Raw genomic sequence first — 18,240 nt, 5'->3', positions numbered from 1 at the left:
TTCATTGAATCAAATGATAGAAGTTTGTATCAATGATTTAATTAATATGGTTTGTTTGATTGAATGAAATCGTTATAGTAGTGGTATTCATTACATGAAAGAAGCTCTAGCCATTGAATTAACCCATGCAGTCTGCTTCATTACTGAATGATTGCAAGCGTTACACTCGAGACGTTGAATACATGAGTGAAGATCTACTCGTTGAATTAACACATCCCGTCTGTTTCATTGAATGAGTGTGTGCAGTTTCTTACATTAATTCAATGCATAAAACTCGTGGCATTGAATGACTGAGAGAAGTTGTACTCATTGAATTAACTTGAGCAGTTTGTTTCAATTGAGTGAATAGGTTAAGCTTCACACACTGAATGAATGAGAGAAGCTCTACTCATTGGGTTAACACGTGCAGAGACTTTCAATGAATCCAAGTGTGCAGTTTCATTCATTCAATCAATGCGTTGAACTCTTGGCACTGCATTTATGAGAGAAGGTCGACTCATTGATTAGCACGGTGCAGTTTGTTTCATTGAATGAATGAGTTAAACTTCTTCACACATTGGCAGGAGCTCTATTCCTATAATTAACACGTGGAGTGCAGTTTGATACATTCAATAAACTGCACTCACTCATTCAATGAAACGGACTGCTTGTGTTATGTCAATGAGTATAGCTTCTCTCATGTATGCAATGTGTCTATCAAAACGCCTCCATTCAATCATTCAATGTGCATGAATTCAATTAATCAATACATTCTTCAATCATTGATTCAATGAATGAAAGGTTATTAATTGATGTAAAGAAATGAACTTAAATCATTTATTTAGTGAATCCAATTGTTTAGTTAAATGCATGCGGTAAGTTTGCTTCATTGAATCAATAAAACGTTTCATTCATTGAAAGTACGATTGAGTCTATGATTCAATGAATGAGTGAATGCAGTTTCCTTCAGAAATGAATATGTTATGCTATTGTATTCATGAGAATAGCGCTAGGCATTGAAAAAAAACGTTCAGCTTATTTCAGGGAATGAATGAATTCAGTTTGAGTCACTGAATAAGAGAAAGAATGCAATTTGTTTCAGTATACAAATGAGTGCTCTTCGATTCATTAAAGTGTATGAGTTGCGTTTGTTGCATTAAATCAATAAATACTTTTGAATCATTGAATATACGAATGCTTTAATGAAGTTTGATGCATTGAATGATTCGATGCATTTGGATTCATAAAATGAATGTGTTAAGTTTCTTCCACTGAATCAAAGAAAAACGTCTGATTCAATGTGCGATTGATGTTTGATTCAATGAATGAACGAATGCAGTTGTTTCATTGAATGAACACGTCAAGCTCGGCAACATGACTTCACGAGATAAGCTCTTCTCATTGAATTGACACGTAGAGTTTTTTGCATTGAGTTGAGTTTGATACAATGTATGCTGATTGTTAAGTGAACTCATGAGTGCTCTTTGATCTGTTAAATATTTGAGTTATGTTTGCTTCATTGAAACAAGAAATAACTTTTGATTTATTGAATGTGACTTTGAAGTAGGTTCATTGAATGAAAGAATGCACTTTGATTCTTTGAAATAAGAAGTTAAGCTCCATGCATTGAATGTATAAGAAAAAATTTACTCATTGAATTAATCCACACCGATTGTTTCTTTGAATTCAATGTCTCCAGGTTAACACATTCATTCAATGGAACATACTGTATTCATTCACTGAATCAAGCTTCAATCAAACATTGTTCATTGATTCACTGAAACAAACTTAACACAAGATTTAATGAATCCAATAAGAATCGTCCATTCAATGATTCAAACTGCACTCAGTCAATCAATGAAACAAACTGCGCGTGTTATGTCAATGAGTTCGTCTTCTCTAATTCATGCAATGCTTCGGGCTGAACTCATTCATTCAAAGTATCAAAGTGTATTCATTCATTTAATCCTACATTCAATGAATCAAACGTTTTCTTTCAATCAGTGAAACAAACTTGACTCATTCATACATAAAACAAACTGCACTCATTTATTTCCAACAAAAATGCATTCAGTCATTTAAAATTTCATTGAATCAAACTGAATTCATTCCTTCAGTCAATTCTTTCAATAAAACACACTGCACGTGTTAATTCAATGAGTAAAGCTTTTGCCATTCATATAATGTGTCAAGCTTAACTCACTTATTCAATGAGTCGACCTTCTCACATACATGCAGTGCCACGAGTTCAACCCATTGATCCAATGAAACTAACTGCACACATTCACTCAATGAATCACACTACTCGTGTTAACCCAATAAGTAGAGCTTCTCTCATTCATTCGATGTGTCAAGCTTATTTCATTCACACAATGTAACAATCTGCTCGTGCTAATTCATTGGGTACAACTTCTCTCATCCATTCAGTACCAGGCGTTTATCACATCGATTCAATGCAACAAACTGCACCCATTCATTCAATGAAACCATGTTAATTCAAAGAGTAGAGTTTCGCTCAAGTATTCAATGCCTCTTCTATAATGCTTCCATTCAATCAAGCAAATTGCATTCTTTCAATTATTGATACAAACTTCAATGAAATACACTGTATTAATTAATTAATTTGTTTATTTATTTAAATTTATAATTTATTTAAAGAAATAGTGAATCCAATGATCCAATGCGATAAAATCGAGGCACTGAATGAATGAAAGAATCTCGTGCAGTCTCTTTCGTTAGACGTGCAGTCTCTTTCATTGAATTAATGAGTACGGTTTGATTAACTAAATAAATGAGTTAAGTTTGTTTCCTTGAATTAATGATTCTAGATTGATGCAATAGATGACTGAATGCAGTTTGTTCCATTGAATGTATGAGTTAAGCTTCACACATTGATTAAATGAAAAAACTCTACTCATTGGGTTTACGCGTGCAGTTTCTTTGAATGAATGTGTGTCGATGAATCAATAAGTTGATCTCGTGGCACTGCATGTATGAGAGAAGCTCGACTCATTGATTATCACGTGCAGTTTGTTTTATTGAGTGAATGCGTGAGGATTGGTATATTGAATGAATCGCAGAAGCACTACTCGTTCAATTATCACATAAAGTGTGTTTCATTGAATGAATGAGTACCGCTTGATTGATGGCATAAATGTGCTAAGTTTGTTGCATTGAATCAATTAATAACGTTTGCTTCATTGAATCAAATGATAGAAGTTTGTATCAATGATTTAATTAATATGGTTTGTTTGATTGAATGAAATCGTTATAGTAGTGGTATTCATTACATGAGAGAAGCTCTAGCAAATGAATTAACCCATGCAGTCTGCTTCATTACTGAATGATTGCAAGCGTTACACTCGAGACGTTGAATACATGAGTGAAGATCTACTCGTTGAATTAACACATCCCGTCTGTTTCATTGAATGAGTGTGTGCAGTTTCTTACATTAATTCAATGCGTAAAACTCGTGGCATTGAATGACTGAGAGAAGTTGCACTCATTGAATTAACTTGAGCAGTTTGTTTCAATTGAGTGAAAAGGTTAAGCTTCACACACTGAATGAATGAGAGAAGCTCTACCCATTGGGTTAACACGTGCAGAGACTTTCAATGAATCCAAGTGTGCAGTTTCATTCATTCAATCAATGCGTTGAACTCTTGGCACTGCATTTATGAGAGAAGGTCGACTCATTGATTAGCACGGTGCAGTTTGTTTCATTGAATGAATGAGTTAACCTTCTTCACACATTGGCAGGAGCTCTATTCCTATAATTAACACGTGGAGTGCAGTTTGATACATTCAATAAACTGCACTCACTCATTCAATGAAACGGACTGCTTGTGTTATGTCAATGAGTATAGCTTCTCTCATGTATGCAATGCGTCTATCAAAACGCCTCCATTCAATCATTCAATGTGCATGAATTCAATTAATCAATACATTCTTCAATCATTGATTCAATGAATGAAACGTTATTAATTGATTTAAAGAAATGAACTTAAATCATTTATTTAGTGAATCCAATTGTTTACTTAAATGCATGGGGTAAGTTTGCTTCATTGAATCAATAAAACGTTTCATTCATTGAAAGTACGATTGAGTCTATGATTCAATGAATGAGTGAATGCAGTTTCCTTCAGAAATGAATATGTTATGCTATTGTATTCATGAGAATAGCGCTAGGCATTGAAAAAAAACGTTCAGCTTATTTCAGGGAATGAATGAATTCAGTTTGAGTCACTGAATAAGAGAAAGAATGCAATTTGTTTCAGTATACAAATGAGTGCTCTTCGATTCATTAAAGTGTATGAGTTGCGTTTGTTGCATTAAATCAATAAATACTTTTGAATCATTGAATATACGAATGTTTTAATGAAGTTTGATGCATTGAATGATTCGATGCATTTGGATTCATAAAATGAATGTGTTAAGTTTCTTCCACTGAATCAAAGAAAAACGTCTGATTCAATGTGCGATTGATGTTTGATTCAATGAATGAACGAATGCAGTTGTTTCATTGAATGAACACTTCAAGCTCGGCAACATGACTTCACGAGATAAGCTCTTCTCATTGAATTGACACGTAGAGTTTTTTGCATTGAGTTGAGTTTGATACAATGTATGCTGATTGTTAAGTGAACTCATGAGTGCTCTTTGATCTGTTAAATATTTGAGTTATGTTTGCTTCATTGAAACAAGAAATAACTTTTGATTTATTGAATGTGACTTTGAAGTAGGATTCATTGAATGAAAGAATGCACTTTGATTCTTTGAAATAAGAAGTTAAGCTCCATGCATTGAATGTATAAGAAAAAATTTACTCATTGATTTAATCCTCACCGATTGTTTCTTTGAATTCAATGTCTCCAGGTTAACACATTCATTCAATGGAACATACTGTATTCATTCACTGAATCAAGCTTCAATCAAACATTGTTCATTGATTCACTGAAACAAACTTAACACAAGATTTAATGAATCCAATAAGAATCGTCCATTCAATGATTCAAACTGCACTCAGTCAATCAATGAAACAAACTGCGCGTGTTATGTCAATGAGTTCGTCTTCTCTAATTCATGCAATGCTTCGGGCTGAACTCATTCATTCAAAGTATCAAAGTGTATTCATTCATTCAATCCTACATTCAATGAATCAAACGTTTTCTTTCAATCAGTGAAACAAACTTGACTCATTCATACATAAAACAAACTGCACTCATTTATTTCCAACAAAAATGCATTCAGTCATTTAAAATTTCATTGAATCAAACTGAATTCATTCCTTCAGTCAATTCTTTCAATAAAACACACTGCACGTGTTAATTCAATGAGTAAAGCTTTTGCCATTCATATAATGTGTCAAGCTTAACTCACTTATTCAATGAGTCGACCTTCTCACATACATGCAGTGCCACGAGTTCAACCCATTGATCCAATGAAACTAACTGCACACATTCACTCAATGAATCACACTACTCGTGTTAACCCAATAAGTAGAGCTTCTCTCATTCATTCGATGTGTCAAGCTTATTTCATTCACACAATGTAACAATCTGCTCGTGCTAATTCATTGGGTACAACTTCTCTCATCCATTCAGTACCAGGCGTTTATCACATCGATTCAATGCAACAAACTGCACCCATTCATTCAATGAAACCATGTTAATTCAAAGAGTAGAGTTTCGCTCAAGTATTCAATGCCTCTTCTATAATGCTTCCATTCAATCAAGCAAATTGCATTCTTTCAATTATTGATACAAACTTCAATGAAATACACGGTATTAATTAATTAATTTGTTTATTTATTTAAATTTATAATTTATTTAAAGAAATAGTGAATCCAATGATCCAATGCGATAAAATCGAGGCACTGAAAGAATGAAAGAATCTCGTGCAGTCTCTTTCGTTAGACGTGCAGTCTCTTTCATTGAATTAATGAGTACGGTTTGATTAACTAAATAAATGAGTTAAGTTTGTTTCCTTGAATTAATGATTCTAGATTGATGCAATAGATGACTGAATGCAGTTTGTTCCATTGAATGTATGAGTTAAGCTTCACACATTGATTAAATGAAAAAACTCTACTCATTGGGTTTACGCGTGCAGTTTCTTTGAATGAATGTGTGTCGATGAATCAATAAGTTGATCTCGTGGCACTGCATGTATGAGAGAAGCTCGACTCATTGATTATCACGTGCAGTTTGTTTTATTGAGTGAATGCGTGAGGATTGGTATATTGAATGAATCGCAGAAGCACTACTCGTTCAATTATCACATAAAGTGTGTTTCATTGAATGAATGAGTACCGCTTGATTGATGGCATAAATGTGCTAAGTTTGTTGCATTGAATCAATTAATAACGTTTGCTTCATTGAATCAAATGATAGAAGTTTGTATCAATGATTTAATTAATATGGTTTGTTTGATTGAATGAAATCGTTATAGTAGTGGTATTCATTACATGAGAGAAGCTCTAGCAAATGAATTAACCCATGCAGTCTGCTTCATTACTGAATGATTGCAAGCGTTACACTCGAGACGTTGAATACATGAGTGAAGATCTACTCGTTGAATTAACACATCCCGTCTGTTTCATTGAATGAGTGTGTGCAGTTTCTTACATTAATTCAATGCGTAAAACTCGTGGCATTGAATGACTGAGAGAAGTTGTACTCATTGAATTAACTTGAGCAGTTTGTTTCAATTGAGTGAATAGGTTAAGCTTCACACACTGAATGAATGAGAGAAGCTCTACCCATTGGGTTAACACGTGCAGAGACTTTCAATGAATCCAAGTGTGCAGTTTCATTCATTCAATCAATGCGTTGAACTCTTGGCACTGCATTTATGAGAGAAGGTCGACTCATTGATTAGCACGGTGCAGTTTGTTTCATTGAATGAATGAGTTAACCTTCTTCACACATTGGCAGGAGCTCTATTCCTATAATTAACACGTGGAGTGCAGTTTGATACATTCAATAAACTGCACTCACTCATTCAATGAAACGGACTGCTTGTGTTATGTCAATGAGTATAGCTTCTCTCATGTATGCAATGCGTCTATCATAACGCCTCCATTCAATCATTCAATGTGCATGAATTCAATTAATCAATACATTCTTCAATCATTGATTCAATGAATGAAAGGTTATTAATTGATTTAAAGAAATGAACTTAAATCATTTATTTAGTGAATCCAATTGTTTAGTTAAATGCATGGGGTAAGTTTGCTTCATTGAATCAATAAAACGTTTCATTCATTGAAAGTACGATTGAGTCTATGATTCAATGAATGAGTGAATGCAGTTTCCTTCAGAAATGAATATGTTATGCTATTGTATTCATGAGAATAGCGCTAGGCATTGAACAAAAACGTTCAGCTTATTTCAGGGAATGAATGAATTCAGTTTGAGTCACTGAATAAGAGAAAGAATGCAATTTGTTTCAGTATACAAATGAGTGCTCTTCGATTCATTAAAGTGTATGAGTTGCGTTTGTTGCATTAAATCAATAAATACTTTTGAATCATTGAATATACGAATGTTTTAATGAAGTTTGATGCATTGAATGATTCGATGCATTTGGATTCATAAAATGAATGTGTTAAGTTTCTTCCACTGAATCAAAGAAAAACGTCTGATTCAATGTGCGATTGATGTTTGATTCAATGAATGAACGAATGCAGTTGTTTCATTGAATGAACACGTCAAGCTCGGCAACATGACTTCACGAGATAAGCTCTTCTCATTGAATTGACACGTAGAGTTTTTTGCATTGAGTTGAGTTTGATACAATGTATGCTGATTGTTAAGTGAACTCATGAGTGCTCTTTGATCTGTTAAATATTTGACTTATGTTTGCTTCATTGAAACAAGAAATAACTTTTGATTTATTCAATGTGTCTTTGAAGTAGGATTCATTGAATGAAAGAATGCACTTTGATTCTTTGAAATAAGAAGTTAAGCTTGAATGTATAAGAAAAAATTTACTCATTGAATTAATCCTCACCGATTGTTTCTTTGAATTCAATGTCTTCCAGGTTAACACATTCATTCAATGGAACATACTGTATTCATTCACTGAATCAAGCTTCAATCAAACATTGTTCATTGATTCACTGAAACAAACTTAACACAAGATTGAATGAATCCAATAAGAATCGTGCATTCAATGATTCAAACTGCACTCAGTCAATCAATGAAACAAACTGCGCGTGTTATGTCAATGAGTTCGTCTTCTCTAATTCATGCAATGCTTCGGGCTGAACTCATTCATTCAAAGTATCAAAGTGTATTCTTTCATTCAATCCTACATTCAATGAATCAAACTTTTTCTTTCAATCAGTGAAACAAACTTGACTCATTCATACATAAAACAAACTGCACTCATTTATTTCCAACAAAAATGCATTCAGTCATTTAAAATTTCATTGAATCAAACTGAATTCATTCCTTCAGTCAATTCTTTCAATAAAACACACTGCACGTGTTAATTCAATGAGTAAAGCTTTTGCCATTCATATAATGTGTCAAGCTTAACTCACTTATTCAATGAGTCGACCTTCTCACATACATGCAGTGCCACGAGTTCAACCCATTGATACAATGAAACAAACTGCACACATTCACTCAATGAATCACACTACTCGTGTTAACCCAATAAGTAGAGCTTCTCTCATTCATTCGATGTGTCAAGATTATTTCATTCACACAATGAAACAATCTGCTCGTGCTAATTCATTGGGTACAACTTCTCTCATCCATTCAGTACCAGGCGTTTATCACATCGATTCAATGCAACAAACTGCACCATGAAACCATGTTAATTCAATGAAACCATGTTAATTCAAAGAGTAGAGTTTCGCTCAAGTATTCAATGCCTCTTCTATAATGCTTCCATTCAATCAAGCAAATTGCATTCTTTCAATTATTGATACAAACTTCAATGAAATACACGGTATTAATTAATTAATTTGTTTATTTATTTAAATTTATAATTTATTAAAAAAATAGTGAATCCAATGATCCACCTCGATCAAATCGAGGCACTGAATGAATGAAAGAATCTCGTGCAGTCTCTTTCGTTAGACGTGCAGTCTCTTTCATTGAATTAATGAGTACGGTTTGATTAACTAAATAAATGAGTTAAGTTTGTTTCCTTGAATTAATGATTCTAGATTGATGCAATAGATGACTGAATGCAGTTTGTTCCATTGAATGTATGAGTTAAGCTTCACACATTGATTAAATGAAAAAACTCTACTCATTGGGTTTACGCGTGCAGTTTCTTTGAATGAATGTGTGTCGATGAATCAATAAGTTGATCTCGTGGCACTGCATGTATGAGAGAAGCTCGGCTCATTGATTATCACGTGCAGTTTGTTTTATTGAGTGAATGCGTGAGGATTGGTATATTGAATGAATCGCAGAAGCACTACTCGTTCAATTATCACATAAAGTGTGTTTCATTGAATGAATGAGTACCGCTTGATTGATGGCATAAATGTGCTAAGTTTGTTGCATTGAATCAATTAATAACGTTTGCTTCATTGAATCAAATGATAGAAGTTTGTATCAATGATTTAATTAATATGGTTTGTTTGATTGAATGAAATCGTTATAGTAGTGGTATTCATTACATGAGAGAAGCTCTAGCCATTGAATTAACCCATGCAGTCTGCTTCATTACTGAATGATTGCAAGCGTTACACTCGAGACGTTGAATACATGAGTGAAGATCTACTCGTTGAATTAACACATCCCGTCTGTTTCATTGAATGAGTGTGTGCAGTTTCTTACATTAATTCAATGCGTAAAACTCGTGGCATTGAATGACTGAGAGAAGTTGTACTCATTGAATTAACTTGAGCAGTTTGTTTCAATTGAGTGAATAGGTTAAGCTTCACACACTGAATGAATGAGAGAAGCTCTACTCATTGGGTTAACACGTGCAGAGACTTTCAATGAATCCAAGTGTGCAGTTTCATTCATTCAATCAATGCGTTGAACTCTTGGCACTGCATTTATGAGAGAAGGTCGACTCATTGATTAGCACGGTGCAGTTTGTTTCATTGAATGAATGAGTTAACCTTCTTCACACATTGGCAGGAGCTCTATTCCTATAATTAACACGTGGAGTGCAGTTTGATACATTCAATAAACTGCACTCACTCATTCAATGAAACGGACTGCTTGTGTTATGTCAATGAGTATAGCTTCTCTCATGTATGCAATGCGTCTATCATAACGCCTCCATTCAATCATTCAATGTGCATGAATTCAATTAATCAATACATTCTTCAATCATTGATTCAATGAATGAAAGGTTATTAATTGATTTAAAGAAAAGAACTTAAATCATTTATTTAGTGAATCCAATTGTTTAGTTAAATGCATGGGGTAAGTTTGCTTCATTGAATCAATAAAACGTTTCATTCATTGAAAGTACGATTGAGTCTATGATTCAATGAATGAGTGAATGCAGTTTCCTTCAGAAATGAATATGTTATGCTATTGTATTCATGAGAATAGCGCTAGGCATTGAAAAAAAACGTTCAGCTTATTTCAGGGAATGAATGAATTCAGTTTGAGTCACTGAATAAGAGAAAGAATGCAATTTGTTTCAGTATACAAATGAGTGCTCTTCGATTCATTAAAGTGTATGAGTTGCGTTTGTTGCATTAAATCAATAAATACTTTTGAATCATTGAATATACGAATGTTTTAATGAGGTTTGATACATTGAATGATTCGATGCATTTGGATTCATAAAATGAATGTGTTAAGTTTCTTCCACTGAATCAAAGAAAAACGTCTGATTCAATGTGCGATTGATGTTTGATTCAATGAATGAACGAATGCAGTTGTTTCATTGAATGAACACGTCAAGCTCGGCAACATGACTTCACGAGATAAGCTCTTCTCATTGAATTGACACGTAGAGTTTTTTGCATTGAGTTGAGTTTGATACAATGTATGCTGATTGTTAAGTGAACTCATGAATGCTCTTTGATCTGTTAAATATTTGAGTTATGTTTGCTTCATTGAAACAAGAAATAACTTTTGATTTATTGAATGTGTCTTTGAAGTAGGATTCATTGAATGAAAGAATGCACTTTGATTCTTTGAAATAAGAAGTTAAGCTCCATGCATTGAATGTATAAGAAAAAATTTACTCATTGAATTAATCCTCACCGATTGTTTCTTTGAATTCAATGTCTCCAGGTTAACACATTCATTCAATGGAACATACTGTATTCATTCACTGAATCAAGCTTCAATCAAACATTGTTCATTGATTCACTGAAACAAACTTAACACAAGATTTAATGAATCCAATAAGAATCGTCCATTCAATGATTCAAACTGCACTCAGTCAATCAATGAAACAAACTGCGCGTGTTATGTCAATGAGTTCGTCTTCTCTAATTCATGCAATGCTTCGGGCTGAACTCATTCATTCAAAGTATCAAAGTGTATTCATTCATTCAATCCTACATTCAATGAATCAAACGTTTTCTTTCAATCAGTGAAACAAACTTGACTCATTCATACATAAAACAAACTGCACTCATTTATTTCCAACAAAAATGCATTCAGTCATTTAAAATTTCATTGAATCAAACTGAATTCATTCCTTCAGTCAATTCTTTCAATAAAACACACTGCACGTGTTAATTCAATGAGTAAAGCTTTTGCCATTCATATAATGTGTCAAGCTTAACTCACTTATTCAATGAGTCGACCTTCTCACATACATGCAGTGCCACGAGTTCAACCCATTGATCCAATGAAACTAACTGCACACATTCACTCAATGAATCACACTACTCGTGTTAACCCAATAAGTAGAGCTTCTCTCATTCATTCGATGTGTCAAGCTTATTTCATTCACACAATGTAACAATCTGCTCGTGCTAATTCATTGGGTACAACTTCTCTCATCCATTCAGTACCAGGCGTTTATCACATCGATTCAATGCAACAAACTGCACCCATTCATTCAATGAAACCATGTTAATTCAAAGAGTAGAGTTTCGCTCAAGTATTCAATGCCTCTTCTGTAATGCTTCCATTCAATCAAGCAAATTGCATTCTTTCAATTATTGATACAAACTTCAATGAAATACACGGTATTAATTAATTAATTTGTTTATTTATTTAAATTTATAATTTATTTAAAGAAATAGTGAATCCAATGATCCAATGCGATAAAATCGAGGCACTGAATGAATGAAAGAATCTCGTGCAGTCTCTTTCGTTAGACGTGCAGTCTCTTTCATTGAATTAATGAGTACGGTTTGATTAACTAAATAAATGAGTTAAGTTTGTTTCCTTGAATTAATGATTCTAGATTGATGCAATAGATGACTGAATGCAGTTTGTTCCATTGAATGTATGAGTTAAGCTTCACACATTGATTAAATGAAAAAACTCTACTCATTGGGTTTACGCGTGCAGTTTCTTTGAATGAATGTGTGTCGATGAATCAATAAGTTGATCTCGTGGCACTGCATGTATGAGAGAAGCTCGACTCATTGATTATCACGTGCAGTTTGTTTTATTGAGTGAATGCGTGAGGATTGGTATATTGAATGAATCGCAGAAGCACTACTCGTTCAATTATCACATAAAGTGTGTTTCATTGAATGAATGAGTACCGCTTGATTGATGGCATAAATGTGCTAAGTTTGTTGCATTGAATCAATTAATAACGTTTGCTTCATTGAATCAAATGATAGAAGTTTGTATCAATGATTTAATTAATATGGTTTGTTTGATTGAATGAAATCGTTATAGTAGTGGTATTCATTACATGAGAGAAGCTCTAGCCATTGAATTAACCCATGCAGTCTGCTTCATTACTGAATGATTGCAAGCGTTACACTCGAGACGTTGAATACATGAGTGAAGATCTACTCGTTGAATTAACACATCCCGTCTGTTTCATTGAATGAGTGTGTGCAGTTTCTTACATTAATTCAATGCGTAAAACTCGTGGCATTGAATGACTGAGAGAAGTTGTACTCATTGAATTAACTTGAGCAGTTTGTTTCAATTGAGTGAATAGGTTAAGCTTCACACACTGAATGAATGAGAGAAGCTCTACTCATTGGGTTAACACGTGCAGAGACTTTCAATGAATCCAAGTGTGCAGTTTCATTCATTCAATCAATGCGTTGAACTCTTGGCACTGCATTTATGAGAGAAGGTCGACTCATTGATTAGCACGGTGCAGTTTGTTTCATTGAATGAATGAGTTAACCTTCTTCACACAATGGCAGGAGCTCTATTCCTATAATTAACACGTGGAGTGCAGTTTGATACATTCAATAAACTGCACTCACTCATTCAATGAAACGGACTGCTTGTGTTATGTCAATGAGTATAGCTTCTCTCATGTATGCAATGCGTCTATCATAACGCCTCCATTCAATCATTCAATGTGCATGAATTCAATTAATCAATACATTCTTCAATCATTGATTCAATGAATGAAAGGTTATTAATTGATTTAAAGAAATGAACTTAAATCATTTATTTAGTGAATCCAATTGTTTAGTTAAATGCATGGGGTAAGTTTGCTTCATTGAATCAATAAAACGTTTCATTCATTGAAAGTACGATTGAGTCTATGATTCAATGAATGAGTGAATGCAGTTTCCTTCAGAAATGAATATGTTATGCTATTGTATTCATGAGAATAGCGCTAGGCATTGAAAAAAAACGTTCAGCTTATTTCAGGGAATGAATGAATTCAGTTTGAGTCACTGAATAAGAGAAAGAATGCAATTTGTTTCAGTATACAAATGAGTGCTCTTCGATTCATTAAAGTGTATGAGTTGCGTTTGTTGCATTAAATCAATAAATACTTTTGAATCATTGAATATACGAATGTTTTAATGAGGTTTGATACATTGAATGATTCGATGCATTTGGATTCATAAAATGAATGTGTTAAGTTTCTTCCACTGAATCAAAGAAAAACGTCTGATTCAATGTGCGGTTGATGTTTGATTCAATGAATGAACGAATGCAGTTGTTTCATTGAATGAACACGTCAAGCTCGGCAACATGACTTCACGAGATAAGCTCTTCTCATTGAATTGACACGTAGAGTTTTTTGCATTGAGTTGAGTTTGATACAATGTATGCTGATTGTTAAGTGAACTCATGAATGCTCTTTGATCTGTTAAATATTTGAGTTATGTTTGCTTCATTGAAACAAGAAATAACTTTTGATTTATTGAATGTGTCTTTGAAGTAGGATTCATTGAATGAAAGAATGCACTTTGATTCTTTGAAATAAGAAGTTAAGCTCCATGCATTGAATGTATAAGAAAAAATTTACTCATTGAATTAATCCTCACCGATTGTTTCTTTGAATTCAATGTCTTCCAGGTTAACACATTCATTCAATGGAACATACTGTATTCATTCACTGAATCAAGCTTCAATCAAACATTGTTCATTGATTCACTGAAACAAACTTAACACAAGATTTAATGAATCCAATAAGAATCGTCCATTCAATGATTCAAACTGCACTCAGTCAATCAATGAAACAAACTGCGCGTGTTATGTCAATGAGTTCGTCTTCTCTAATTCATGCAATGCTTCGGGCTGAACTCATTCATTCAAAGTATCAAAGTGTATTCATTCATTCAATCCTACATTCAATGAATCAAACGTTTTCTTTCAATCAGTGAAACAAACTTGACTCATTCATACATAAAACAAACTGCACTCATTTATTTCCAACAAAAATGCATTCAGTCATTTAAAATTTCATTGAATCAAACTGAATTCATTCCTTCAGTCAATTCTTTCAATAAAACACACTGCACGTGTTAATTCAATGAGTAAAGCTTTTGCCATTCATATAATGTGTCAAGCTTAACTCACTTATTCAATGAGTCGACCTTCTCACATACATGCAGTGCCACGAGTTCGACCCATTGATCCAATGAAACTAACTGCACACATTCACTCAATGAATCACACTACTCGTGTTAACCCAATAAGTAGAGCTTCTCTCATTCATTCGATGTGTCAAGCTTATTTCATTCACACAATGTAACAATCTGCTCGTGCTAATTCATTGGGTACAACTTCTCTCATCCATTCAGTACCAGGCGTTTATCACATCGATTCAATGCAACAAACTGCACCCATTCATTCAATGAAACCATGTTAATTCAAAGAGTAGAGTTTCGCTCAAGTATTCAATGCCTCTTCTGTAATGCTTCCATTCAATCAAGCAAATTGCATTCTTTCAATTATTGATACAAACTTCAATGAAATACACGGTATTAATTAATTAATTTGTTTATTTATTTAAATTTATAATTTATTTAAAGAAATAGTGAATCCAATGATCCAATGCGATAAAATCGAGGCACTGAATGAATGAAAGAATCTCGTGCAGTCTCTTTCGTTAGACGTGCAGTCTCTTTCATTGAATTAATGAGTACGGTTTGATTAACTAAATAAATGAGTTAAGTTTGTTTCCTTGAATTAATGATTCTAGATTGATGCAATAGATGACTGAATGCAGTTTGTTCCATTGAATGTATGAGTTAAGCTTCACACATTGATTAAATGAAAAAACTCTACTCATTGGGTTTACGCGTGCAGTTTCTTTGAATGAATGTGTGTCGATGAATCAATAAGTTGATCTCGTGGCACTGCATGTATGAGAGAAGCTCGACTCATTGATTATCACGTGCAGTTTGTTTTATTGAGTGAATGCGTGAGGATTGGTATATTGAATGAATCGCAGAAGCACTACTCGTTCAATTATCACATAAAGTGTGTTTCATTGAATGAATGAGTACCGCTTGATTGATGGCATAAATGTGCTAAGTTTGTTGCATTGAATCAATTAATAACGTTTGCTTCATTGAATCAAATGATAGAAGTTTGTATCAATGATTTAATTAATATGGTTTGTTTGATTGAATGAAATCGTTATAGTAGTGGTATTCATTACATGAGAGAAGCTCTAGCCATTGAATTAACCCATGCAGTCTGCTTCATTACTGAATGATTGCAAGCGTTACACTCGAGACGTTGAATACATGAGTGAAGATCTACTCGTTGAATTAACACATCCCGTCTGTTTCATTGAATGAGTGTGTGCAGTTTCTTACATTAATTCAATGCGTAAAACTCGTGGCATTGAATGACTGAGAGAAGTTGTACTCATTGAATTAACTTGAGCAGTTTGTTTCAATTGAGTGAATAGGTTAAGCTTCACACACTGAATGAATGAGAGAAGCTCTACTCATTGGGTTAACACGTGCAGAGACTTTCAATGAATCCAAGTGTGCAGTTTCATTCATTCAATCAATGCGTTGAACTCTTGGCACTGCATTTATGAGAGAAGGTCGACTCATTGATTAGCACGGTGCAGTTTGTTTCATTGAATGAATGAGTTAACCTTCTTCACACAATGGCAGGAGCTCTATTCCTATAATTAACACGTGGAGTGCAGTTTGATACATTCAATAAACTGCACTCACTCATTCAATGAAACGGACTGCTTGTGTTATGTCAATGAGTATAGCTTCTCTCATGTATGCAATGCGTCTATCATAACGCCTCCATTCAATCATTCAATGTGCATGAATTCAATTAATCAATACATTCTTCAATCATTGATTCAATGAATGAAAGGTTATTAATTGATTTAAAGAAATGAACTTAAATCATTTATTTAGTGAATCCAATTGTTTAGTTAAATGCATGGGGTAAGTTTGCTTCATTGAATCAATAAAACGTTTCATTCATTGAAAGTACGATTGAGTCTATGATTCAATGAATGAGTGAATGCAGTTTCCTTCAGAAATGAATATGTTATGCTATTGTATTCATGAGAATAGCGCTAGGCATTGAAAAAAAACGTTCAGCTTATTTCAGGGAATGAATGAATTCAGTTTGAGTCACTGAATAAGAGAAAGAATGCAATTTGTTTCATTATACAAATGAGTGCTCTTCGTTTCATTAAAGTGTATGAGTTGCGTTTGTTGCATTAAATCAATAAATACTTTTGAATCATTGAATATACGAATGTTTTAATGAAGTTTGATGCATTGAATGATTCGATGCATTTGGATTCATAAAATGAATGTGTTAAGTTTCTTCCACTGAATCAAAGAAAAACGTCTGATTCAATGTGCGATTGATGTTTGATTCAATGAATGAACGAATGCAGTTGTTTCATTGAATGAACACGTCAAGCTCGGCAACATGACTTCACGAGATAAGCTCTTCTCATTGAATTGACACGTAGAGTTTTTTGCATTGAGTTGAGTTTGATACAATGTATGCTGATTGTTAAGTGAACTCATGAGTGCTCTTTGATCTGTTAAATATTTGAGTTATGTTTGCTTCATTGAAACAAGAAATAACTTTTGATTTATTGAATGTGTCTTTGAAGTAGGATTCATTGAATGAAAGAATGCACTTTGATTCTTTGAAATAAGAAGTTAAGCTCCATGCATTGAATGTATAAGAAAAAATTTACTCATTGAATTAATCCACAACGATTGTTTCTTTGAATTCAATGTCTCCAGGTTAACACATTCATTCAATGGAACATACTGTATTCATTCACTGAATCAAGCTTCAATCAAACATTGTTCATTGATTCACTGAAACAAACTTAACACAAGATTTAATGAATCCAATAAGAATCGTCCATTCAATGATTCAAACTGCACTCAGTCAATCAATGAAACAAACTGCGCGTGTTATGTCAATGAGTTCGTCTTCTCTAATTCATGCAATGCTTCGGGCTGAACTCATTCATTCAAAGTATCAAAGTGTATTCATTCATTCAATCCTACATTCAATGAATCAAACGTTTTCTTTCAATCAGTGAAACAAACTTGACTCATTCATACATAAAACAAACTGCACTCATTTATTTCCAACAAAAATGCATTCAGTCATTTAAAATTTCATTGAATCAAACTGAATTCATTCCTTCAGTCAATTCTTTCAATAAAACACACTGCACGTGTTAATTCAATGAGTAAAGCTTTTGCCATTCATATAATGTGTCAAGCTTAACTCACTTATTCAATGAGTCGACCTTCTCACATACATGCAGTGCCACGAGTTCGACCCATTGATCCAATGAAACTAACTGCACACATTCACTCAATGAATCACACTACTCGTGTTAACCCATTAAGTAGAGCTTCTCTCATTCATTCGATGTGTCAAGCTTATTTCATTCACACAATGTAAC

The sequence above is a fragment of the Chiloscyllium punctatum genome, chromosome 35 (genome assembly GCF_047496795.1).
Source record: "Chiloscyllium punctatum isolate Juve2018m chromosome 35, sChiPun1.3, whole genome shotgun sequence".
Lineage (NCBI taxonomy): Eukaryota > Metazoa > Chordata > Chondrichthyes > Orectolobiformes > Hemiscylliidae > Chiloscyllium > Chiloscyllium punctatum.
Note: the sequence above shows the minus strand (reverse complement) of the source record.